Below are 26257 nucleotides of genomic sequence, written 5' to 3'. Positions count from 1 at the left end.
GATTTGAAATGTTGAGCCAGAGGGCGATGGGATTGATTGGTGCGGGTGTCCTGGAGATGTTCCCTCAAGCGCTGTGACTTGACTCTGCGAGGAGTCTCCAGTCTCCCCAATGTCGAGGAGACTGCATCAGGTGCAATGGATACAAGAAATGACATTGTTGGATACACAGGTGAAAGCCTTCGACCGACCATGGCGTGGATTCCATTTCCGGGCAGGGAAGTAATTTTCAGTAGAGCTATCAAGCGGTGCTTGTATGTCCCTGGTGGTCTAGTGGTTAGGATTCGGCGCTCTCACCGCCGCGGCCCGGGTTCGATTCCCGGTCAGGGAATCTGTTTTCAGGGGGTTAATAGGCTCCCCGTTCTTCTTAAATGCTCTGTACAGTTATTTATTGATTTTCGTAGTTCCTGGGTGCTGCAGTGTGCCGTGGCTCGTTGAAATAGTGTCCTGATTCAGATATGTTTGTATGTGTAGGGGCGATTGCTTCTGTAGTTAAGTTCTTGGTTTGCGTGCGTTGTTTTCCTGTAGACGCTGTTTTGAATTTACCATTGACTGTTCGCTCTACTGTGACATCTAGAAATGGCACTTTGTTGTTGTTCTCCTTTTTTGTGAATTTTATGCCAGTAAGGAGATTGTTGATGGTGTTGTAGGTTTCCTCTAATTTGTTTCATTTTTTGATGACAAAAGTGTCATCGCTGTAGCGGACCCAAAGTTTGGGTTCGATCGTTGGAAGGGCTGTTTGTTCGAGTCTCTGCATTCTTGCTTCTGCTCGGAATCCTGATGCTGGAGGTTTCGTGCATATTTCGTTGATTTGTTTGTAGGGCTTGTTATTGAATTATGAAGTGGATGGTAAGGCACAGTTCCACGAGCTTGACAGTGCTATCTTTGCTGATGAAGTTGATGCTGCGTTTGTGTCTTTGGTTCTTCGAGTCGTGTCTTCAGTTTTCTTTGGCCACGTTGATGTTAATGGATGTGAACAGGACTGTTATGTCAAAGGACAACATTAATCCATCCTCTTCAATCTCAGTGTCTTTGGTGTTTGGGAATTCTTGGATGGAGTAAATGGAGTGGAGTGAATCTTCGACTCGGTGTTTTAGCCTTCAGTGGAGGCCTTTGACTAATCTGTATATTGGTGTTCCTAGTAGTGAGACTATGGTCTAAGGGGGGGCTCCTGGTTTGACGGGGAGGAGAACAACAACAAAGTGCCATTCCTTGATGTCACAGTAGAGCGAACAGTCAATGGGGAACTTCAAACTGGCATCTACAGAAAAACAACAGACCCAAACGAAATACTTAACTGCAGAAGCAATCATCCCAACACCTACAAACGAAGCTGCATCAGGAGATTATTTCAACGAGCCACTTCACACTGCAGCACAGAGAAACTACGAAGAGCACAAGAGAATTACAGATATAGTGTATTTTTAAGGAGAGCGGGTACCCAATAAACCCTCTCTGCCGATTTCTCATTGATATTTCAAGGTGACTCTCAAAAATTCGGTTTGACCCTCCATTCTTTCCTGTTTGTTTTTTGTGGGTTTTGAAAGCTTTCGCAATCCTCTGACTGAGTATTGGAGTTGGAAGGTTGTGTTGTGGTTGTACAGGACACATTTTAGACCACATTTGAAATATTGTGTACAATTCTAGTCTCCCTCCTATCAGACGGAATTTGTGAAATTTGAAATGGTTCCGAAGCACCAATGGGTCCACAGAGGGGAAGAGGCCCTTCTGCTGCCCTGAGTGTGGGAAGGCCTTCAGTGATTCCTCTGCCTTGCTGACGCACCAGTTGGTCCACACCAGGGAAGGCTGTTCTCTGGCCCCAAGTGCGAGATGGCCTTCAGCAGTTCTTCCCACCTGCTGAAACACCAGTGGGTCCATATTGAGGAGAGGCCGTTCTTCTGCCCCGAGTGCAGGAAGGGCTTTGCTCTTTCTTCCGACCTGCTGGCCCATTGGTGGGTCCACATGGGGGAGAGGTCGTTCAGTTGCCGAAGTGCAGGAAGGCTTTCATCAATTCCTCAGCCCTGCTGATGTCCCAGTCCGTCCAAACCGGGGAGATGCCATTCTCCTGCCCGAGTGTGGGAAGGGCTTTACCCGCTCCTCCACACTGCTGAAGTACCAGCTGGTCCACACGGGGGAATGGGGGGTGGAGAGGGGAGGCCTTTCTGCAGCCCTGAGTGCGGGAAGTCCTTCAGCAATTCCTCCGCCCTGCTGAAGCACCAGTGTGTCCACACGGGGGAGAGGCCCTTCAGCTGGCCCCAGTGTGGGAAGAGGTTCATGTTTTCCTGCAACTTGCGGAAGCACCAGCGGGGGCACCAACGCTCCCAGCAATCAGATCCCACCAGTGACGCTGCCTTCGGTCACCCCCCAGGACTGAATCTGGTGCCAGTTCTGACAGTGGGTGCAGTGGGAGAGTAGGTGGGCTGTTTTTGTTTTCTGATGGACTGCAATTGCCTGTCCCACCCCCTACAACTACAACCCCATGGTGGCTCAGGGTTAGCACTGCTGCCTCATGGCACCAGGAACCCAGGAATACTTCCACCCTTGGGGGTCTGTGTGCAATTTATGGAGGGTAGGAAAATGGATCTGAGTGGGTTACCCTTCGGAGAATCTGTGCAGATGTGTTGGGCTGAAGGACCTGTTTCCACACTGGAGGAGTTCAACCAACATATGAGCTTTGCTTTCATTGGAAACTGCTGCTCATTGAGCCAGGGACTGCACATTGCCAAATGAAATGATCCAGAGAAACGTAAGACCGCAAGACCATCGGAGCAGAAGTGAGCCCAGTCGGCCCATCGAGTCTACTCAGCAATACGTTAGTGACAAAAGTAGTGCAGATGAGATTAGCTACAGTGTGGAAACAGGCCATTTGTCCCAACAAGTCCACATCGACCCTCCGAAGAGTAACCCATCCAGACCCATTTCCCTCTGACTAATGTACCTAACTCGATGGGCAATTAAGCATGGCCAATCCACATGACTTGAACATCTTTGGACGATGGAAGAAAACAGGACCACGCAGACACTGGGAGAATATGAAAACTCCTCACACACAGCCACCCAAGGCTGGAATCAAACCTGGGTCCCCGGCACGGTGAGCCTGCAGTGGTAAACACTGAGCCACTACATATTGCAACCCGAAGTAGGCAAGCAGGAGGTTGGGAGAATGCAGCAAGCCAGGCAGCACCAGGATGTGGAGAAGTCAGCGGTTTGGGAATTAACCCTTCTTCATGATTGAAACGTTGACTTCTCTGTGAGAAAAGATTTACAGGAATGTTGCTGGGGGTTGGAGGATTTGAGCAACAGGGAGAGGCTGAATAGGCTGGGACTGTTTTCACTGGACCATCAGAGGCAGAGGAGTGACCTAATAGAGGTTACAAAATCATGAGGGGCATGGACAGGTTAATGGACAAGGAATTTTCCCTGGGATGGGGGAGTCCAGAACTAGAGGGCATGGGTGTAGGGTGAGAGGCGAAATATATTAAAGGGACAACCTCTTCATGCAGAGGTTGGTACTTATATGAAAGGAGCTGCCACAGGATTTGCCGTCAGGTGCTGTCAAATGGGACTAGATTAATTTAGGATATCAGGTCAGCATGGACAAGTTGGACGAAAGGGTCTCTTTCCATGCTGTATGTGACTCTGACTACTAGTCCTGATCTAAGTTTAAAATAGAGTCCAAGTAACTTTGAATACTTCAATCTTGTTGAGCTCACCTCCTGAAAAGTTTCACATGAATCCCTCTGAGCGATAATGTTTAAACGTGCTGAGTTGCACAAAGTATCCCATCAAGTTCAACACAAACCCAGAGTTGAAGAAGTCAGAAGTCAGAACATCAAGGGGACCAAAACTGATCATAATATTCCAGGTGCAGCCTCATCAACGTCCTGTATAACGACAACATAACTATATCTATACTCAATTCCCGAACTGATGAAGGTTAGTGTGCCTAAACCTTTCTTCACTGCCTTGTGTATCGATGTAATCAGAGATATAGGACCTACTTTAAACTGAACCACAATCCTGCTTCTGGGAACACAGCGACTAATAGGGAAGGCAAAAGGGAGATTGACCTTTAAATGGAGTATAAAAGTAGAGAGGTTATAGTGGAGGTTTTGATTGAAAGGGCTGTGAAGATTCAACCAGCTGACAGTGGATCTGAATCACATGTAGATCAGACCAGGTTCGGACAGCAGGAAACCAGATAAGTTTTTACAACAAACCACAACGAGGTCATCATTCGACTCTCAATTCCGGATTTATATTGAATTCAGATTCCACCATCTGCCGTGGCAGGTTTTGAACACAAGTCCCTAGAACATTACCTGGGTGAATAGTCTGGTGACAATAAAGTCGGCCATCGCCTCCCCTGAACACATTGGCTTATTGTGTTCAGAGGTAACAAAGGAGCAAGAGGTTTTAGCAGCTGCTAAGTTGTTGATATTACACAATGGAACATCAGCACTCTCAGTAATGGCACATACTGAAGTCAGTGTCCTGTATCAGAGGGAAGGGCTCGGGAACCATAAGAAATAGGAACAGGAATATGCCATTCAGCCCCTTGAGCCTGCTTCTCCATTCAGTAGGATTCTGGGTGATCTGGCATTCCCCACATTCACTTTCCTGCCCTTTTCCTGCAACTGTTCATTCCCCGACTCTTCACGAATCTATCGTTCCTAGTTTTAATGTGACATGAAGGCTGTCAACAGAGTTACTGGGGTGGGGGTGTGGCGGGGGGGGGACGGGGGGACGGGGGCTCAGGTCGAACTTGGGGACTAAAATAATGGCTTCACACTTTACAATATTTAACTAAGGGAATGTTTATGGTTATCCAATGCTGGAAATTGGACAGGCATTCAGATGAGATTATTGGAAAATTATGAATGACAGATGAGTCGGGAGAGAAGTGGTGTTCAGGCACAGTTGGATATCATCAGTATAGATGCCAACACCAGCAGCTACGGTAAAACAAATAAGAACGGAAGACGCTAAAATCATACCCTCCCAGAGGATAGAGTGATGCTGGAGAGGGTCAGTACTGTCATTAACCCTGATCAAGGCTGTCCGCAGGTCGACGAGGGAATGTTCATCCCTGTCACCTTTACAAGGGATGTCAAATATGACCTTGATATGAACTGTTTCAGGGGTAGAAACCAGACTCGAGGGCCTTAAACACAGAATTCTGGAAAAGATGGGAATGGCTAATTCAACAATGTTACATCCAAACCTACACTTCTATTCATGCGATAATAATAGAAGTGTTTTGGTTTTTATTTCGAAGATTCTCAGCAACACTGAGTAAGAAGCAACAAAATTAACACAAGAAATACTGCAATTGCTACAATGTGCCTGCTCCCAATAGGGGGCCATCGGTGTGAAATTAACTGTCTACAAGGGGCAATATTGGAAAGGAATTACCCAGTTCATAGCTATAAGAGGGGAGACACAGACTGCTTGATACAAACATATAATGGGCGGGAGTAGGCCACTCGGCACTTCGAGCCTGCTGCAACATTCAGTAAGATCATGGCTGATCTGAATTTAACCTCAACTCTACATTCCAATACATCCCCGACAATCTTTCATCCACTTGGTTATCAAGAACCGATCTACCTCTGCCTTAAAGATTTTGAATCCACTGCCTTTTGAAGAAGACACACAACCCTCAGAAAGAAAATCAATCATCCTCAGTTTTGTCTTCTACATTTAAACCATGACCCTGTACTTTCAGATATTAAGATAGGGACACATGCTGCATTCAAATAATACCTGTGGTACAGTTAACTATCTCAAAGTGCTTCACATGAACATTATGAGAATTCCTTTAAAAATCACAAGACCGGAGCACAGATGAGACAGGTGACCAAATACTTGGTCAAAGGGACAAGTTTAGGGCAATCTTTTAAACAGGTTCAATTTCCCAAACATCAGAGGACAAAGACGTGAACAACAAACACAAAATAGCAAAGAATGGGAAACAACAGTGTAGTCATAACGTCACAGGATGAGTAATCCAGGGAACATGAGTTCAAATCCCACTACAGCAAGACGTAAGATGTGAATAATTCAAATCATAAATGGGGAACACAAAGTAAGTCTCAGTATGGTATCGATGGCACTGACGTCAATTGTCCTAAAAACCCATTTTCACCTATGTCCTTTCAGGAGGGAAACTGCCATGCTTGCATGGTCAGTCTAACATGTGACTCCAGACCTACAGCAATGTGGTTGACTCTTAAACTGCCCTCTGAAATGGCACAAGCAAGACACCTTGCACTTAGGGATGGATAACAAATATCAAGCTTGTGAAAGTGTCAAAACAGAAATTGCTGGAGAAACTCAGCCAGTCTGGCAACACTGGTGGAGAGAGAGAGAAAGTAACAAAGACAATATCCTGGCTTGAGTCCAGAACAGTTTTGAAGAAGGGTCACAGCACTTGAAATGCTAACTCTGCTTCTCTATCGACATGTGCTGCCAGTCCTATTCAGTTTCTCCAGCATTTGATGCATTTTTGAGTTCCAGATCTCTATCATCTGCAGTTCTTCATTACACTGACTTAGGGAAGCTCAAATCCCATGAAAGGGTCGAGCAGAAGGGCTGGAATTACTCAGCAAGTCTGGCACCAGTTATGGAGATAAAAACAGTTCGTACTTCGGGTCATTGAATGATCTTACATCAGGGGCAAACTTTTGGGGAAGCTGCAAGAGTAAAAGGCACAGGTGTAACTTCAACATCTGGGAGAACTCTCTCAGCCTTGGAGGTCAGGCTGACTCAGCATTCTGGTCCTGTTCATTACCAGTTAAATTCTCCATTTGTTGTTCTTGTTATATTTCTACATGGTTGACACATTCCTATGTTTTAAAATGAAATTATAAACAGACAGGAATTTTCCATGTAAGTAATCATACATTAGAGGGTTTGGAACGTGAATGTAAACTTTTAAACAGAAAGTATTTATTCATGCATGGGATGTGGGCATCGCTGGCAATGCCAGCATTTATACCCATCCTTAACCACCCTGTGGTTGGTTGGAAAAGTGAATGAAGGTGTCTGAGATTGTCTTGATCAGCACAGCAATCTCAAAGATGGGCGTGCTCAGGTTTAAGTACCCTCCACTCCCACAGCCAAGTCTGCATTCACTTCAATTATAGATGCCATCTAAACCTCCCAGCACAAGGACAGCATGGGATGACAATCAGAATAAAGCTTCTTCTACTCTTCAATTGCAAGTGAAGCTACCTCAACACTGTCCCCAACAAACACTGCCAAGACAGAGACTGCATTGGGTTAGATACAGAGTAAAACTTCCTCTACACTTCCCCATTCATACAGTCCCAGGGGAAGGACAGCAAAGGGTTAAATAAACAGTCGAGCTTCTTCCAATCTGACTGACACTTAGTCCGTTCTATACCAATCCTCAAGGAAAATTCAGAACTGAGACTATTATCTGGTGCTGAATTCACACATCCTCATGGGAATGACAACAATAGAAAATCATGTCGTGACACACAGATAAAACACACACAATGTACAACAAAACTAGACTGTTATTGGGATCAAAGACATTTAAATGACAGGAGACATAGTCCCTGCAGTAATCCAAATGCGAGCTGAACAAATTTCACACTTGAACAATATTCTCTGGGAATGCAATGTCCACCTCACTGCTGTGTATTCAGTTCCTCTGCTCTCGTTCAGGGCTGAGTTGCGGCTGACCACATTGTGGCGTGGGGGTCAAGAGGTTGGACAGTTAAGGTCAACTTGGATTGAGGGCATCCTTTGTCATGCCAGTGAGGTCGAGGGTCGCTCATTTACTCAACTTATAATCGGGGAAAAAGGGATGTCAGGCTAGGCTTGATTCAGTTTGAGTTTAGAAGAAACAGATGATCCGATGGAGCTGTATAACATCTGGAGAGGACTTAATGTAAATGTAATGTCAACTCAATTCTAGCCAGAGACTAGTCTCTCATTTAAGATAGGAAAGTTTTGTTTTTCTCACAAGTGTTCTCGAGTCTTTGAAATTCACTTCTTTCGAGAGCAGCATGTGGTGGTGGGTAACGAACTGGGTCTGGGTTGGACGGTCAGTCAATGGTGACTCGATGGGCTGAATGGCCTACTTGCACGCAATTGGCCTATATCAATCAATTGTATGCACTTGCTTTATGGTTACCAACATCAAATTACATGAGTGGTTTTGGTTATTTCATCTCTTATTATCGTATTCAACCAACTACAGCATCTAGAAACTTGCTTAATTACAATATCCAATATCTGCTGAGTACTTTTTCTGTTTGTCACGACCAATTTCTTGAACTCTGACGTGTGACCTCTTCATTACTGTCAAAGTTCCTGATTTATCCCGATATTGTCATGGTTTTACTTTGTCGAATGTCTTCCTGGCATTTGCAGTTAAGACCCTATATTCTGCCCTTGTCAACATTTTCCCTTACAATTCTCTACTAAGGATTTCATGAAAAACCTCAGAGTGTGGTGAGACTGTGGAACTCACTACCATAGTGAATAGTTGGGGTGGAAGACACTACAACTAAGGGTAAGCAACCCAATACAAATGAATGTCACTGTCACCAGATTCACAACACAGTGAAATTTAAACATGCAATGTCCCTCAATTTCTCAACTGTCCCGAACCAGACTTGATGAAGAACAGATTTGCACATCAACATTATAATTTAAACAACAACCAAATTATAAATATGGCAAAATTTCTAGGGCAAAGTTAAAGAAGATAATCTAATTCATAGCAATGATTTAAACCCTTTGATCAAGCCCCCCACCATCTCAGAGACAGAGACTTAAGCGGCAATTTAAGAAAGAATTTTTTTTTAAACTTACCAATTCAAGCAAACAGTTTCCAATAATGGATTGCCAAGCCTTTGTGCAATCTTTGGACTATGACTGTTTCACAGACACGTAACTGTAAATCTAATTTAAAAGTCACTGCTGAATGTGAATAGACACCCCAGTATTCAGCCATTTCTTATAGGCTGGGACTCATTCCCAGAAAGAGCCAACAATTCTTTAACTGGACAGCTCCTGGTCTCAACGAGCAGCAGTGCCCAATGGAAGCAAAGTTGCAGGGGTGGGGGAGCACGACGGCATAAAACAAAAAAAACCGACCGACTCTCCCACTATAAGCACTGTCAGAATGTGCAGGGGTTCAGTCCTTTCAGTGACCCACAGCAGCTTCACCAGCAGAATCAGATTGTTGGGAGCACTGGTGCGCCTGCTGGTGCTTCTGCAAGGTGCGGAATGATGAGAACCTCCGCTTCCACTCGGGGCAGGTGAACGGCTTCTCCCCGGTATGGTCCCGCCTGTTCCTCAGCAGGTGGGAGGAATTGCTGAAGGCCTTCCCACACTCTGGGCAGGGGAAGGGCCTCTCCCCCGTATGGACCAGAAATTGGGATGCCTGGGTAAAGCCCTTCCCACACTTGAGGCAGGAGAACGGGCTCTCCCCGGTGTGGACCCGCTGGTGCCTCAGCAGGGCAGAGGTATCATTGAAGGCCTTCCCGTACTTGGAGCAGCTGAAGGGCTTCTCTAATATGTGGACCCCGAGGTGGATCAGTCGGACGGAGGAATAGCTGAAGGCCTTCCAGCATTCGGGGCAGGAGAATGGCCTCTCGCCTGTGTGGACCCCCTGGTGCCTCTGCAGTACAGAGGAATTGCTGAAGGTCTTCCCGCACTCAGAGCAGGAGAACAGTCTCACCCCGGTGTGACGGCGCCCATGAGTCTCCAGGTCAGATGGGAAACGGAAGCCTTTCCCACAGTCGCCACATTTTCATGGTTTCTCCACAGGACGGGATTCCTTGGGTTTCTCCATGACCGAAGCTTCAGCTGCACACAAACGCGTGTACAGCACCTCCCTGCCGTGAATTCCTTTTCCCAGTCTGTATAACTTTTACTGGCTCCACAATCAGAGTGCTGCAACAGTCGGGTCTCTCTTCCACTCTCACTGATGCTGAAAACGTACTGAAAGAGGAACCAAAAAGCTTGGTTCCTTCTCACAGAATCATAGTCGAAAATTGTTATAGTCCCGATGGATTCAGTGACTGCCAGACATTGACGTGAAATTGAGGACTGCAAATGCTGGAGAGTCAGAGTCAAAGCACAGCAGATCCGGCAGCATCTGAGGAGCAGCAGAGTCAATGTTTCAGGCAAAGCTCTTCATCTATTGATATTGAAGTGTCCATCTTCAAATCTTCAAATAATCTGTAAAAAGAGATTACAAAAGTCATTACTGTCAGTCCAGGTTAGAAATTCCCAACAAGCAATTCTACTTTCTGCAGAACATTCTTTTCTTTTTCCACAAAATTGAAAGCACTATCCCACCCCCTCACACCCCTCTATTCTCACTCCGCTCAAACTAATTCTCCCGACAGTACTTATTCAGGATCTTACAGAGACCGAAAAGTGAAAACATCAAGACAGTCACCTTAGAATTTTGGATACCTCCACCTGAAAGTTAGTATCTTTCACGACATCTAGGAGTGAGTAAGTCTGATTTTGAGATTCTTGAGAAAAACCCAGACACGAAATGGTTAACATCTGGGGAGGTGGAAGTGGGGAGATGGAGGAAATGAGATATCAGGTCATTGACACCGATACCAGACAGAAACTGAACATACAGACATTGCAAACATTACAGACAAGCCAGAGTCACACAGATACACAGCGCAGAAACAGGTCCTTCAGTCCAACTCATCCGTGCCGACCAGATAGCCAAAATTAATCTCGTCTCATTTACCAACACTTGGCCCATATCCCTCTGAACTCTTCCTATTCATATACCCATCCAGATGCCTTTTAAATGTTATAATTGGACCTACATCCACCACTTCCTCCGGCAGATCATTCCTTACACTTGCCTCCCTCACCCCAAACATATTATCCTCCTGTTCTGGACTTCTCCCATCCCAGGGAAATTACCTTGTCTATTTATCCTATCCATGCCTCTCATGATTCTATAAACGTCTGTAAGATCACCCCTCACCCTCTGGTATACCTGGGAAACAGTTCAAGCAATGCGTTTACTTTTAGCTTCACACTCACTGAACTTTACTCCCGTGTAAAACATTGTTTCCCTCCCCCACGCTGTCCATGGGAAAAGCCAAGAGTGCTGAGACTCTGGAGTTGGGGAAATGCCACGTAGAATTCCTGCAATGTGGAAACATGCCATTCAGCCCAACAAGTCCACACCGACCATCCAAAGCGTAACCTATGTGGACACTTTCCCCTATCCCATTCCACCAAACGTACTGCACACTATGGGCCCATTTAGTATGGCCACTTCTCCCGAAACTGCACATCATTAGATTTTGCGAGGAAACCAGAGCACTAGGAGGAAACCCAGCAGACACGGCAGGGAGAATGTGCAAACTCCACACAGACAGTCGCCCAAAGGCTGGAATTGAAAGCGGACCCCTGGCGCTGTAAGGCAGCAGTGAGAACCACTGATCCATCGGGCTGCCTCTGTGTGCAGAAAGAGGTGGGGGCTGGGAACTTTGTTAAATGTACCACACAGTGGATTGTTGAGTAAGGTTAAATCTCACGTGATCCAGGGAGAGCTAACCAACTGTGCACAAAATTTAGAAGCACGTTGTTGAAGATGCTGGAAGCTTTCCTGAAAACAAAAAATGCTGGAGATCACAGTGGGTCAGGCAGCGCTGTGCTACTCTATGCCTGGACAGTGTGGACGTGGAGATGATGTTTCCACTTGGAGAAGGGTTTGGGGATGCCAAGTTATTTAGGGCATTTAAGACAGAGATAGGTTCTTGATTAGTAAGGGGTCAAGAGTTATGAGGAGAGGGCAGCAGAATGGGATAGAGAAACATATCAGCCATGATCGACTGGTGGAGCAGACTCTATGGGCCAAATGGCCTCATCCTGCTCCTGTGTATTGTGGTCTTAAAGCTGGGCAGATGACTTAAGGGGTTCTCACAAACTATTTCAGAATCCCGAAGAGGAGTTGGTGGACTCGAAATTTTAACTCTGCTTTCTCTCCACAGATGCTTCCAGTCCTGCTGAGTTTTTCCCGTGTTCTCAGGTTTTGTTTCAGATTTCCAGCATCCGCAGTTCTTTGCCTTATTTATCAAATTCATTCCTTGCCCTTCCAAAGTGTCTGGAACTTCATCTCCCTGATCTCCAAACTGTTCACTTACCCTAGAAATGACCACTACCTCCTAATCAAAGTAGACCCCTTTGTTTCAAAATGATTGTCCAATTCTGTGACCAAAATAATTGCATTCGTAATTACTTTCACCAGGGACTCTCAATATCTTATGCCAGAACACAGCTAGATTGTTTCAGACAGTACATTTATGTGATTTGATACAATTCCCTATTCGCGACTTTACCAGCGTGTTGTTGGGAATGGAGGTTTTGAATGAAGAAGAAGCTGGGACATTTTTCCAATGGAGCCGAGGAAGTTGACAAATAACTTTATAGAGATTTTTAAAATCAGGAGGGGTATAGATAAGGTGTCATTTCCAGGAGGCTCAGAATATTTTATTGCTCCAGAAGGTGTAAAAGGGGTCAAAGTTTCAACAGAAATCAAACAGAGCTGAGAACAGACAACATTTAACTCTGTGGGAACAGGGAGATTAGAGGACAGAGAAATCAGGACCTGAAATCCGAGCTGATACCAGACTACCATGTTGTCAGTGCTTTGATAAGCAGTGCCCACCCTCTACCGTTACTGAGCTCCTCACTCGACTTGAATGCCACGTATCCCCTCGATATTCCGGATCCAATCCTTGTCATTCTGAAGCCATATCTCTGTAAGGAGTCTCAGATCATAATTATGCTCTTCAACGTGTGCAGTCAATTAATTCGCTTTTGTTACAATGCAGCACACATTCACATACTGAGCTTTTAGTTTTATTTTTTGCGATGGTTAGAATCGAGTTTTGATCGCTAGTACATTTATTCTCCTTGTCCCTTTCTATCATTCTCTGGTATTTGGTTTCCAAATCACTACATTGCTCACTGGCCTTGATTTGGATTGGCTGTGCTAAATTGCCCAGTGTTCAGGGATGTGCAGGTTAGATGGGTTGACCATGGGAAACGCAGGGTTATCGTTTCAAAGTAATAGAAGGAGTAGGCCATTTGGCCCATCGACCCTGCTCCGCCATTCATTAAAATCATGGCGGATCGATCAATCGTCTCAGCTCCTCCTAATTGTATTATCCCAACTTCCCGTAATACCCTTACCACGCAGAAAACCCATCCAACAGTGTCTTAATGAAGCTGCCTCTACTGCTTCCTTGAGCACAGAATTCCATTAATTTACCATTAACCACGTTGGTCCTGCCCTGAGTTGCCTCATCAAAATGCAACAGCTCATATTTGTCTACATTAAACTCCATCCACTACTCCTTGGCTCATCGGCTCATCTGATCAATTATAATTTATATTAAACTTTCTTTCCTGCCTTATTCCCTAAAAGCTGAAAATCTCCATCCCAAACTCTCGCCCTCCATTCTCACTTTGTTGAATCTAATCACGGATGTCCTCATCCTGAAGGGTTTGGTTCATGCTGATTAACAGGCCCACATTCAAGGGGGATCTAACTGAAACGTACAGAACATTGAACGGCCTGGACAGAGTGGACATTGGGAAGATGTTTTCATTGGGAGGAGAGACTAATACCCATGGGCATAGCCTCAGCATAAAGGGAGAATGGAGATTAGGAGCAATTTCTTTAGCCAGAGAGTGGTGAATCTATGGAATTCATTGTCACAGAAAACTGTGGAGGCCAGGTCACTGAGTATGTTGAACATTGTGATAGAGATGTAAAGCACAGAAACAGACTGTTTGGTCCAACTTGTCCATGCCGACCAACTATCCCAACCCAATCTAGTCCCACCTGACAGCACACGGCCCCATATCCCTCCAAACCATTCCTATTCATACACCTACCCAAATGCATTTTAAATGTTGCAATCGTACTAGCCTTCACCACTTCCTATGGCAGATCATTCAATAAACGTACCATCCTCTGCGTGAAAAAGTTGCCCCTTCGGTCTCTTTTGTATCTTTCCCCTCTAACACGAAACCCATGCCCTCTCGGTCTGGACTCACCCATCCCAGGAAAAGACTTTGTCTATTAATCCTATCCATGCCCCTCCTGATTTTATACATGTACAGTTACAACGTTTAAAAGACATTTGGATAAGTACATGAATACGAAAGTTTCGAAGGTTTATGGGCCAAACACTGGTAGGTGGGCCGAGTTTAGTTTGAGAACATACTCAGCACGGACGAGTTGGATGAAGGGTCTGTTCAGTGCTGTCTGACTCTGTGACTGACCTGTACTGGTCTTAAAACCATTTTCTTACCTCCACCGATAAGCATCCACTTCTTTGTTGTTCAAAACTCAGATGCACTTAGCCTTGAGTATGTTCAATGACCCCACTTCTGAACTCAATTCCTCTTCGTAATATACCACTTGCCTTGCTCATTGCCTGCTGCATCTGCCCGACAACTGGCATTGACTGGTGTGGAGGGACTCTGAGACCCCTTACTACATCCATACATCATTCCTGATGAAGGGCTTGTGCCCGAAACGTTCCCTGTCCTGCTCCTCAGATGCTGCCTGACCTGTTGTGCTTTAACAGTGCCACATTTTTCGACTTTCACCTCCAGTCCTCACTTTCTCCACATTCCAATATGTCACCATTTCAACAATGCACTGCTTTTTTTTTTAAACAGCAAAGGCTCTAACTTCACATTGCGGCACTGCACTTGCCATGTGTTTGCCAATTGAGACACAGACCTGGACCAACTTCGGGAAGAGGCAAAACACTGAGTTCTGAACAAAAACCGTAGCACGCTCAAAACGTCGGCTCTGTTTCCCTTTCCACAGATGCTGCTCGACCCGTTGGCTTTCAGCAGTATTCGCTGTGTTTGTTCGACGCAAATGCTGCTTTCCATTAAAGAACTGCAATCCCTGTCCTCTGGTAACTGACCCTAGTCAGTGGCAATAGGTTCTTCTGATCATTAAGGTAAAAACAATGACTGCAGATGCTGAAAACCAAATACTGGATGAGTGGTGCTGGAAGAGCACAGCAGTTCAGGCAGCATCCAACGAGCAGCGAAATCGACGTTTCGGGCAAAAGCCCTTCATCAGGAAGAAAGGCAGTGAGCCTGAAGCATGGAGAGATAAGCTAGAGGAGGGTGGGGGTGGGGAGAGAGTAGCATAGAGTGCAATGGGTGAGTGGGGGAGGAGATGAAGGTGATAGGTCAAGGAGGAGAGGGTGGAGTGGATAGGTGGAAAAGAAGATAGGCAGGTCGGACAAGTCAAGGAGACATAACTGAGCTGGAAGTTTGAAACTAGGCAAATGTGGCTGTGGTACCGAGTTTGTTTCACAACATGGTTGAAGAGCTTCAGAGCAGAGGAAATGACCTGGGAGTTGCAGTGGGAGAGGGACTCCCTGAGATTCTTGTCGAGAGAGGAGGAAAACTTCTTCAAGGCAGGCATCCTTGCAAGAGGATTCGCAGTAGGGTTAAAAACAACAAGGTAAAAACAATGACTGCAAATGCTGAAAACCAAAGACTGGATTAGTGGTGCTGGAAGAGCACAGCAGTTCAGGCAGCATCCAACGAGCAGCGAAAACACCACGTCTTCTCCCATCATTGACAAAAACCCCTGGAAATCTCCAGTTAACCTTCTTTGCTCCAACGAGAACATTCCCAAACTTGGGAATGTCTCCACAAAATGGAAATTGCTCATCCCTGGACATGATGCATGTGTGACAATGGGGAAGAGGTTTTGGCAAAATATTGTCAGTTAGCAGGTGGAAAAATGTTCAGGAAGTAAAACACAAATCCCAGTCTCCAGCTTTGTGAATCTTTAGAAACTCTTTGGGAAGTGAAATTAGAGGAGAATGAAGGATGAACTGTCCGACTGAGCAGAGACAGTCCAGACACCGTCCTCTTGTTTAAGAGGCTGATTGACTCTGATATTCTCGGGAGATGAACTGACCCGAGACATTGAAAAAATTCTCTGCACATCAGGAATTCAAACCCATTCTCGGCTTGGGGCCAGTGAGAAAATTCGGGAAGAGGCAAAACACTGAAAGGCTCGGAGGGCGATGGCCCCGGTGTAGGAGAGCTCGTTCCTCGTGACATGGATGTGCCTGCAGATGGTGGGATCAGACTGTCCCATGTCTCCATAATGAATGTCCAAGGCTTTATTATGGAAAAGTAAAACTGATAGAAGACATTGGTAATTTTGGGCGGGGCGGGTTGAATTATGAATTGAATAGTAGGTTCCTCAAAGACACTTTGGCGGCAGCGCGGGGGCCTGTCTCTGTGGCGCAATTGGTCAGCGCGTTCGGCTGTTAACCGAAAGGTTGGTGGTTCGAGACCACCCAGGGACGGAGTGTCTCTTGTTCCCGCTCCTACCGCTTTCTTGGCTGCGGAGATGCACGTTTTTAATGGTTTCAGGAAAATGTTTCCCAAACGGAGATCTTTTCCACTGAGGCAGTACAAAGGGGTTTCTGAATTTATTGAATTTCTAACGTAAAGGACTGCGGATGCTGAGAATCCGAGACAGAAAGAGAAACTGCTGGAAAAACTCAGCAGGTTTGGCTGTACTTGGATGAGGAAAAAAACGAGTTCTGAAATGTTGTCTCTGATTCTCTTTCCACAGATGCTGCCTGACCTGCTGAGTTGCTCCAGCAATTTCTGTTTTTAACTGAACGTCCATTTCATCTTTCGGGATGAAACACCCAGACTCGCCATTTGCAGATATTTAACCCTTTCGAAACCTGTGAAGTGATTGGATTCAAACAAACTCAGCAATGATTTACTCTTTCGCAGCTCCACAGGCAGAGAGACCTGGGAAATGCAGCTGTCAGTGTGGTTCTGTTTTGGTGGGCCGATTGGTGAATGCGATGGACATGAAATCCATTGCGGTTCCCCCACGCAGGTGTGAACCCTGCCGACTACAGTTGAGAAACGACATCAAAAGAAAAGGGAGATTGCTCCACGGTTTTTTTTTAAATGCAATCAGTGGAGGGGTTGAAATATTTCAATCACAGTGGGACTGGTCGGGAATCTGTAGCCCACTCCCTGTCAGGATGGAACAAGCAGATACCCACAGAGCTGCCATTGAGGCGATGAGCCAAGAGTTTGGAAATGAGACTAGAACAGTGTGGGGCGTGAAGTCGTGATCGAAGGTAAGCAGGCACCTGAGGACAAAGGTGTTTCATTTGCCTGTGAAAGATACTGCTTCACAAAGTTGGGACTATGGAAGGGAAGCAGTGACGGTGATTATCTTTGGTTGTTCACTTTGTGAATGAACCCATTGCTGCGCATGTCCGTATTAACGTCAGAACTCTGCAGCATGGTGGCGTCAGATACGCACAGGGCCGGGGCGCAATGGATGATGCATCTGACTCCACCTACCTGTTTGAAATGCAGCTCAAAGTTTCTTCACACACCCCAATTAATCTTCTCATTGTCCTGAAGCCGGCATACGGTTAGAATTCCCGAACTGCGGGAATGAGAAACCTTTCACTGTCTCGCGTCAGGAAATGTCCCTGAGAACATCAGAGTCAAGTCACAGCGCTGTCAGAGGAGGGGAAGCTGAAATAGCCCCACACGCTGCTCACGGGCACATTTCACTTTCCCCAACTCACCGTCCCAACTACTGCGGCTCTTGGGAGTGGAAAGGGAACAAACACCAAAACCCAGTCTCAGCTTTGTAAGTCTTCAGGAAATAAGAAAACTGTTCATCCCTTCGGATCTTCCATCCTGGGCTGACAGCCTTGATTTTAAATGGCTGTCCAGTCTGTGCCGATTCGTTTTGGCTGAAAAAAATCTTCCTTATCTCATCCCAGCATTTCTTGCCACAGAGACCTGTGTGGCAGAGTTCATGTATATATTTCCTTGTATGGTATTTTGTAAATAACATTCGTTTGCTGGTTGTTTGTATCGGGTATTTCAGGTTCATTAGCCGCTGTTTAAGTGTGTTGGGAGGTTTGTGGGCGACCATGATGCTGAGAGGGTTGAGTTGTCTGGACATCATTTCCCAGATGTCTTTAATGTAAAGTAATGTGCTAGGGTTTCTGTAGACGTTGTGTCTACTTGTGTCAGTTTGTTGATGTGAAATCGTCACACTGGGTTTATTGGTTAGGCAAAAGTGAGGACTGTAGATGCTGGAAACCAGAGTTTAGATCAGAGTGGTGCTGGAAAAGCACAGCAGGTCAGACAGCTTCCGAGGAGCAGGAAAATCGACGTTTCGGGTAAAAGCCCTACATCAGGAATAGAGGCAGGACGCTTCCAGGGTTGGCGAGATAAATTGGGGGCTGCTGGGCCAAAGGTAGCAAAGAGTACAATAGGTGAATGGGGGTGGGGACGGAGGTGACAGGTCAGAGAGGAGGGTGGAGCGGATAGGTGGGAAGAGAGATTGACAGGTCCTGAGGACAGCGCTCAGCTGGAAGGTTGGAACTGAGGTAAGGTGGGGGGAGGGGAAATGAGGAAACTGGTGCAGTCCACATCGATGTCCTGGGGTTGAATGTATCCGTGGCAGAAGTTGGGGCGTTCTTCCCACAGACATCGGGTGGGGAGGGAGGGGCGATGGAGGAGGCCCAGGTCCTGCATGTCCCTGGCAGAGTGGGAGGGGAGGTTGAAATGTTGGGCCACAGGGCGATGGGGTTGATTATTGCGGGTGTCCTGGAGATGTTCCCTCAAACGCTGTGACTTGACTCTGCGACGGGGCTCCAGTCTCCCCAATGTAGAGGAGACCGCATCGGGAGCAATGGATACAAGGAATTACATTGGTGGAAGCCTTCTAAATACCGTGACCCGGGTTCGATTTCCGGGCAGGGAAGCAATTTTCAGTAGAGCTGTCAAACTTCGCTGCCGTCTCCCTGGTGGTCTAGTGGTTAGGATTCGGCGCTTTCACCGCTGCGGCCCGGCTTCGATTCCCGGTCAGGGAAGCAATTTGCAGTGTGTTGGTTTGGCTGCCCATTCTCTTTAAATGCGCTGTAGAGTTACTTATTGGTCTTCGTAGTCACTGGGTGCTGCACTGTGTTGTGGTTCGTTGAAACAGTGCCCTCGTTCAGATTTGTTTGTATGTGTCGGGATGATTACTTCTGTAGCTAAGTACTTGGTTCGCGTGTGTTGCTTTCCTGCAGACGCTATTTTGAATTTACCATTGACTGTTCGGTCTCCTGTGACATCTAGAAATGGCACTTTGTTGTTGTTCTCCTCTTTTGTGAATGTTATGCCAGGAAGGAGATTGTTGATGGTGTTGTAGGTTTCCTCTAATTTGTTTCATTTTTTGATGACAGAAGTGTTTCATGGGCGTTTCGTTGATTTGTTTGTAGGGCTTGTTACTGAATATGAAGTGGGTGGTAAGGCACAGTTCCACGAGGTTGACAGTGTTATCTTTGCTGCTGAAGTTGGTTCTGTGTTTTTGTCTTTAGTTCTTCGAGTAGTGTCTTCAGTTTTCTTTGGCCACGTTGATGTTAATGGATGTGAACAGGCCTGTTATGTCAAAAGACAACATTATTCCATCCTCTTCTATCTCAGTGTCTTTGGTGTTCAGGAATTCTTGGATGGAGTAAATGGAGTGGCATGAATCTTCTACTCGGTGTTTTAGTCCTCAGTGGAGGCCTTTGACGAGTCTGTATATTGGTGTTCCAAGTAATGAGACTATGGCCTGACGGGGGCTCCTAGTTTGAAAAAGAGGAGAACAGCAATAAACTGCATTCTTAGATGTCACAGTAGAGCGAACAGTCAATGGGGAACTTCAAACTAGCATCTACAGAAAAACAACACACACAAACCAAATAACCACAGAAGCAATCATCCCAACACCCACAAACGAAGCTGCATCAGGACATTATTTCAACGAGCCACTACACACTGCAGCACAGAGAAACTACGAAGACCACAAGAGAAATACGTATATTGTGTATTTAAGGAGAACGGGTCCCCAATAAACCCATTCCGCCGGTTTGTCAGTGATGCTTCCAAGCTCACTCTCAAAACTTCGGTTTGTCCCTCCATTCTTTCCTGTTTGTTTTTTGTGGGTTTTGAAAGCGTTCCCAATCCTCTGACTGAGTATTGGAGTTGGGAAGGTAAAAACAATGACTGCAGATGCTGGAAACCAGATTCTGGATTAGTGGTGCTGGAAGAGCACAGCAGTTCAGGCAGCATCCAAGTAGCTTCGAAATCGACGTTTCGGGCAAAAGCCCTTCGTCAGGAATAAAGGCAGTGAGCCTGAAGCATGGAGAGATAAGCTTATCTGTCCATGCTTCAGGCTCACTGCCTTTATTCCTGACGAAGGGCTTTTGCCCGAAACGTCGATTTCGAAGCTGCTTGGATGCTGCCTGAATTGGAGTTGGGAAGTTATGTTGTGGCTGTACAGGACATTGGTGAGACCACTTTTAGAATATTGTGTGCAATTCTGGTGTCCCTCCAATCAGAAGGATATTATGAAATTTGAAAGGGGTTTGAAGCACCAATGGGTCCACAGAGGGGAAGAGGCCCTTCTGCTGCCCTGAGTGTGGGAAGGTCTTCAGTGATTCCTCTGCCCTGCTGACGCACCAGTTGGTCCACACCGGGGAAGGCTGTTCTCCGGCCCCAAGTGCGAGATGGCCTTCAGCAGTTCTTCCCACCTGTTGAGACACCAGTGGGTCCACACTGAGAGGCCGTTCTTCTGCCCCAACTGCAGGAGGGGCATTGCTCTTTCCTCCGACGTACTGGCCCATTGGTGTGTCTAAATGGTAGAGAGGTCGTTCAGTTGCCCTATGTGCAGGAAGGCCTTCAGCAGTTCCTCTGCCCTGCTGAGGCACCAGTCCATCCACACCGGGGAGAAGCCGTTCTCCTGCCCCGAATGTGGGATGGTCTTTACCTGCTCCTCCACACTGCTGAATCACCAGCTGGACCACACGGGGGTTTGGGGGGGGGGGGACAGTGGCGGAGGAGGCGAGGCCATTCTGCTGCCCTAAGTGCGGGAAGGCCTTTAGCAATTCCTCTGCCCTACTGAAGCACCAATGTGCCCACACCTGGGAGATGCCCTCCAGCTGGACCGAGTGTGGGAAGAGGTTCATGTTTTCCAACAACTTGCGGAAGCACCAGCGGGGGCACCAGCGCTCCCAGCAATCTGATGCTACCAGTGATGATGCCTTCAGTCACCTCCCAGGACTCAATCTCCTGCCAGTTCTGACAGTGGGTGCAGTGGGAGAGTAGGTGGGCTGTTATAGTCTTCTGCTGGACTGCAATTGCCTTCCCGACACCCCACAATCACAACTCCATGGTGGCTCAGGGTTAGCACTGCTGCCTCATGGCATCAGGAACCCAGGAATAATTCCACCCTTGGGGCTCTGTGTGCAAGTTATGGAGGGTAGGAAAATGGATCTGAGTGGGTTAGTTTTCGGAAGATCAGTGCAGATGTGTTCGGCTGAAGGACCTGTTTCCACATTGTGGGGGTTCTATGATTCTATAAGCTTTGCCTTCAGTGGACACTGTTGCTCATTGAGCCCAGGACTGCACATTGCCAATGAAATGATCCAGAGAAACCTAAGACCGCAAGACCATCGGAGAAGAAGTTTGGCCTACTCTGCCATTCGTTCGTAACAAAAGTATTGGATGAGATTAGCTACAGTGTGGAAACAGGCCATTTGTCCCAACAAGTCCACATCGACCCTCCGAAGAGTAACCCATCCAGACCCATTTCCCTCTGACTAATGTACCTAACTCTATGGGCAATTAAGCATGGCCCATCCACATGACCTGCACATCTTTGGTTTATGGAAGAAAACAGGACCACCCAGAGAAAACTCACTCAGACATTGGGGGAAAGTGCAAATTCCTCACAGACAGCCACCCTAGGCTGGAATCAAATCTGGGTCCCCGGCACTGGGAGGCTGCAGTGGTAATCACTGAGCCACTACATATTGCAACCCGAAGTTGGCAAGCCGGGGGTTGGGAGAATACAGCAAGCCAGGCAGCACCAGGATGTGGAGTAGTCAGTATTTTGGGTATTAACCCTTCTTCATGACTGAAAGAGTGACTTATCTATGAGAAAAGATTTACATGAATGTTGCTGGGGGTTGGAGGGTTTGAGCTGCAGGGAGCGGCTGAATAGCGTGGGGTTGTTTTCACTGGAGCATCGGAGGCACAGAAGTGACCTAATACCGGTTATAAAATCATGAGGGGCATGGACAGGGTAATAGACAAGGTCTTTTCCCTGGGCTGGGGGAGTCAAGAACTAGAGGGCATAGGTTTAGGGTGAGAGGCGAAACAAATTAAAGGGACAACTTCTTCATGCAGAGGGTGGTACATATATGAAATGAGCTGCCAGAGTATATGGGTCAGGTGCTGTCAAATGGGAGTAGATTAATTTAGGATATCAGGTCAGCATGGACAAGTTGGACCGAAGGGTCTGTTTCCATGCTGTACGTGTCTCTGACTACTGGTCCTGATGTAAGTTTAAAATAGAGTCCAAGTAACTTTGAATAGTTCAATCTTGTTGAGCTCACCTCCTGAAAAGTTTCAGATGAATCCCTCTGAGAGATACTGTTTAAACATGCTGAGTTGGACAAAGTATCCCATCAAGTTCAACACAAACCCAGAGTTGAAGAAGTCAGAAGTCAGAACACCAAAGGGACCAAAACTGATCACAATATTTCAGGTGCGGCCTCATCAACGTCCTGTATAACTACAACATAACTTGCCAACATCTATACTCAATTCCCTAACTGATGAAGGCCAGTGTGCTGAAACCTTTCTTCACTGCCTTGTGTACCGATGTAATCAGAGATATAGGACCTACTTTAAACTGATCCATGATCCAGCTGCTGGGAGCACAGAAGTAGAGTAGTGCTGCGTGAGTGTGCTGGGTAGATAACCCAGAGGTCGATGGGTAAAAACCATGTGATTCTATGGCTCAATGTCTCTGTAAGCTGCTTTCATATGCAAAGGATCTCTGTTCTGCATCTTGCCTTTGCATCTGCTTCCCGAAGCTTCTTCAGTGGAGGCGTGGCCGCTGGAGCCCAGGAGTTCAACAACCCCCTGGCGCTGGAGGAAGGTCCAAGCTCCAAGAAGCGAGGTGGGGGGTGGGGGGTGGGGTGGTAAGGCTGGAAGCTGGATTTGCTCAATGCTTGTATTTTTAACTCATTTAAATGGTACCTACTGTATGGGGCTATGGTTTACATTAAAACCGAAGGATCATATCAGAGTGTGTATATTTAGCAGTGGTAGTTGGTAAAATGCACACTCTGGGGGAGCACTTTCTATGATGCTGCATTTCTCGCCTTCTGCCCTTCCCCCATTTCTTATCTCCCATCTTGATTTTATATTTCTTTGGTCAAATTTAATTTCAGATTAATCAGACTTGCAATTCACTGTGTGATATTAATTTGTTTGTTCGAATAGTTCAAGTCAAAATTAATGCTGTAATTTAATTTCTGATGTCAGAGTTTGACATTGAATGTGCAGATGTGAATACCAGTAAGTTGTGAAAATAAATCAAGAACTTGTGGTTTTAACAAAAAGAGCAGTTCACTGATATTCATGGCATCGTCTCATTTGGGAGTGATGATTCAAATCTGACCAACAAACCGTTTCATGCAGTCATCCAATTGAATAAAAATTTTAATTCTGGCAGGCTAAGACTTATGCAATCTATTTATAAGATTATGTCCATTGCTCGCAATATGGTCTCAACCACATTGGGGAAACTGGATGCCAACTAACCGAATATTTCAGGTAACAACTCTTGGACTCTAATTCTAACCGACACACCGCCCTGTGGCTGAACACTTTATCCCACCCTCCTCTAGCTTATCTCTCCACGCTTCAGGCTCACTGCCTTATTCCTGATGAAGGGCTTTTGCCCGAAACGTCGATTTCGCTGCTCGTTGGATGCTGCCTGAACTGCTGTGCTCTTCCAGCACGACTATTCCAGTATTTGGTTTTCAGCATATGCAGTCATTGTTTTTCCACTTAAACTCCCCCTCCCATTCCACCAAGGACATGCAAGTCCTGGGCCTCCTCCACTGCCAACCTCTTGCTCCCCGAGACTTGTAGGAAAAACAACTCAACTTCTGCTTTAGGACCCTCCAACTTCATGGTATCAATGTAGATTTCATCAGTTTCCTTATTTCCTCTCCCCCACCTTGTCTCAAATCCAACCTTCCAATTCTACACCAACCTCTTGACCTGTCATACCTGTCCACCTTGCTTCTCACCTATTTACTTCACCCTCATCTCTGATCTATCGCCATCAATCCCTACCTCCATCTACCTATTGCACTCCCAGCTGGCTTCCCTACAGCTCCACTTCCTTCCCATTTATCTCTCAGCCCCCTTGGGCCATCCTTTATTCCTGATGAAGAGCTTCTGCTCTAAACCAAGACTGAGATGAAGCAACATCCTCAACAAATAGGAAATCGCTCCCAAGTCAGATTTCATCCCCTCTTCTGTTTCCCAGTTCTTTCAGAAATAAGGAATGTCTTTTTCTTCCACTAGAAAGTGGTCTTCCACTTTGTGCTGTCTGAAGTGTTATGCCACACCATTACTTCAGCCACCTTTTAAGAATCCTTTCAACCTGTTTTTCTAACAATTGTGGAGGTGACCAAAAGCAAACATTTCACTCCTCCTCAATGTCCCATTTCTCCTCCTAAGGGCCATTTTGTCATGTTGTCTATGTTACAAGCAGCCGAGTGCACTTGGTTTCTGAATTGAAATTTGGCCATTGAAGTGAACAGGATTAATATTTGTCGATGGCTAGCTGTGTTTGCACTAACTGTAATTATCCACCAATATGATGTCTTTTGTTCCACCAAAACTGGAAACAATGATCTGTGTTTATATTGCAGTCGGATGTAGAAAATCATCCCAGCGATCTTCACGTTATTATAGTTTACTGAGGCCAGAACATCATTACGTGGCAGTTTGATGTGACTAAAACCTGGATGGCAATCTCTAGATTATGTTGTAAAAATATCGGTATGTTATTCACACCGCGCTGTCACCAACTGAACGAAGCGGTTGGGTGTTTAAATCCGTGATGAACAGTTTGTGTTCGACTTCTCACATTGCGGGGAGCTGAGCATTTACCCAAACAATGGGCACACCACCTCCCCGACACAGTGTTCACAAATCAAACTGAAAGCAAAGATTCACGTGTGATCGAAAGTTTCCGCAAAGAACTTTCGATACAAGGAGCGAACGTACTCCTTTCTTCATTTGAAATGTTAGACGCTGATTGCAGTGAGCCTGACGTGATTTGAACACGCAACCTTCTGATCTGGAGTCAAACGCGCTACCGTTGCGCCACAAGCTCACGGAAGGCTGGTAGCCTCTATTCATGCTTAAGAGAAGTGATCGCACTACAATGATTTTACGTTCATGTCTGTTCTGTTTCTCCCCCTTCTCCTTCTGTCTCTCGAAACAATTTCCAACTCTCTCTCAATAAAAATCTGAAAGAACTGCGGATGCTGTATATCAGGAACAAAAAACAGGAGTTGCCGGTGACCCTTCCACAGAACTGATGGTGATTGGGAAAATGTCGTTTATATGCAGGAGATATTGTGGGAGGAAGGCGGAGATGAGGACGGAGCCCAAAGAGAAGGAAGAACTGTTGGACAGAAAAAGGAGTTGATAACGATCTGCGTGGAGTGGGGTGGCGGGGGGGGAAATAACTGTTAATGGACACTGTTCGTGTTTGAGGAGTGTGGAATGACAGACTATGTGATAACAGGGCTTGGCGTGTGCGGCAGGGACGAGGATACCATGGAGTTCAGGCCCTAGAATTATTGAATTCGATATTGGGACCGGAGGGATGCAATGTCCCCAAGTGTAATATTCGGTGCTCTTCGTTCTGCTGGTGCTGAGCTTGGCTGGAACACAACAGCAAACCTGAGACAGAGATGTTGGACAGGGAACAGGGTGGGGTGTGGAATTGGCAGGCAACTGGAAGCTCAGGGTCTTTTTTGCAGGCAGAACGTAGATGTTCTGTGCAGCAGTCACCCAGTTTACGGTTCGTTTTCCCCAATGTAGATGAGCCCATATTGTGAGCAGCAAATGCAGTAGACTGGGTTGTGGGTAGTGCAGGTAAAGTGCCCCTTCACCTGGAAAGTATGTTTGGCCCCTTGGATAGCGAGGAGGGAATAGGTAAATGGGCTGGTGTCACACATTCGGCACTTGCAGGGGAAAGTGCAATTCAACCTGCAAGTTTACTTTGAGAAAATCCTGGACTTGAACTCCCAAGTCTCTTTGCATTTCG

The 26257-nt window shown here is 46.3% G+C and overlaps 4 non-coding genes across 4 annotated transcripts; 3 read left to right on the top strand and 1 right to left on the bottom strand.

Annotated features, from left to right (window-relative positions):
- Positions 1-256: 256 nt before the first annotated feature.
- trnae-cuc (transfer RNA glutamic acid (anticodon CUC)) lies at positions 257-328 on the top strand. Its single transcript has one exon. It is a non-coding gene; the product is annotated as a tRNA-Glu (tRNA).
- Positions 329-16317: 15989 nt separating this feature from the next.
- trnan-guu (transfer RNA asparagine (anticodon GUU)) lies at positions 16318-16391 on the top strand. The gene has a single exon. It is a non-coding gene; the product is annotated as a tRNA-Asn (tRNA).
- A 2493-nt stretch (positions 16392-18884) lies between these two features.
- trnae-uuc (transfer RNA glutamic acid (anticodon UUC)) lies at positions 18885-18956 on the top strand. Its single transcript has one exon. It is a non-coding gene; the product is annotated as a tRNA-Glu (tRNA).
- Positions 18957-25243: 6287 nt separating this feature from the next.
- On the bottom strand, positions 25244-25315 carry trnaw-cca (transfer RNA tryptophan (anticodon CCA)). Its single transcript has one exon. It is a non-coding gene; the product is annotated as a tRNA-Trp (tRNA).
- Between the last annotated feature and the right edge of the window lie 942 nt (positions 25316-26257).

Source organism: Chiloscyllium punctatum, chromosome 36 (assembly GCF_047496795.1).
Source record: "Chiloscyllium punctatum isolate Juve2018m chromosome 36, sChiPun1.3, whole genome shotgun sequence".
Lineage (NCBI taxonomy): Eukaryota > Metazoa > Chordata > Chondrichthyes > Orectolobiformes > Hemiscylliidae > Chiloscyllium > Chiloscyllium punctatum.
Note: the sequence above shows the minus strand (reverse complement) of the source record. Positions and strands in the feature narration are given on the sequence as shown.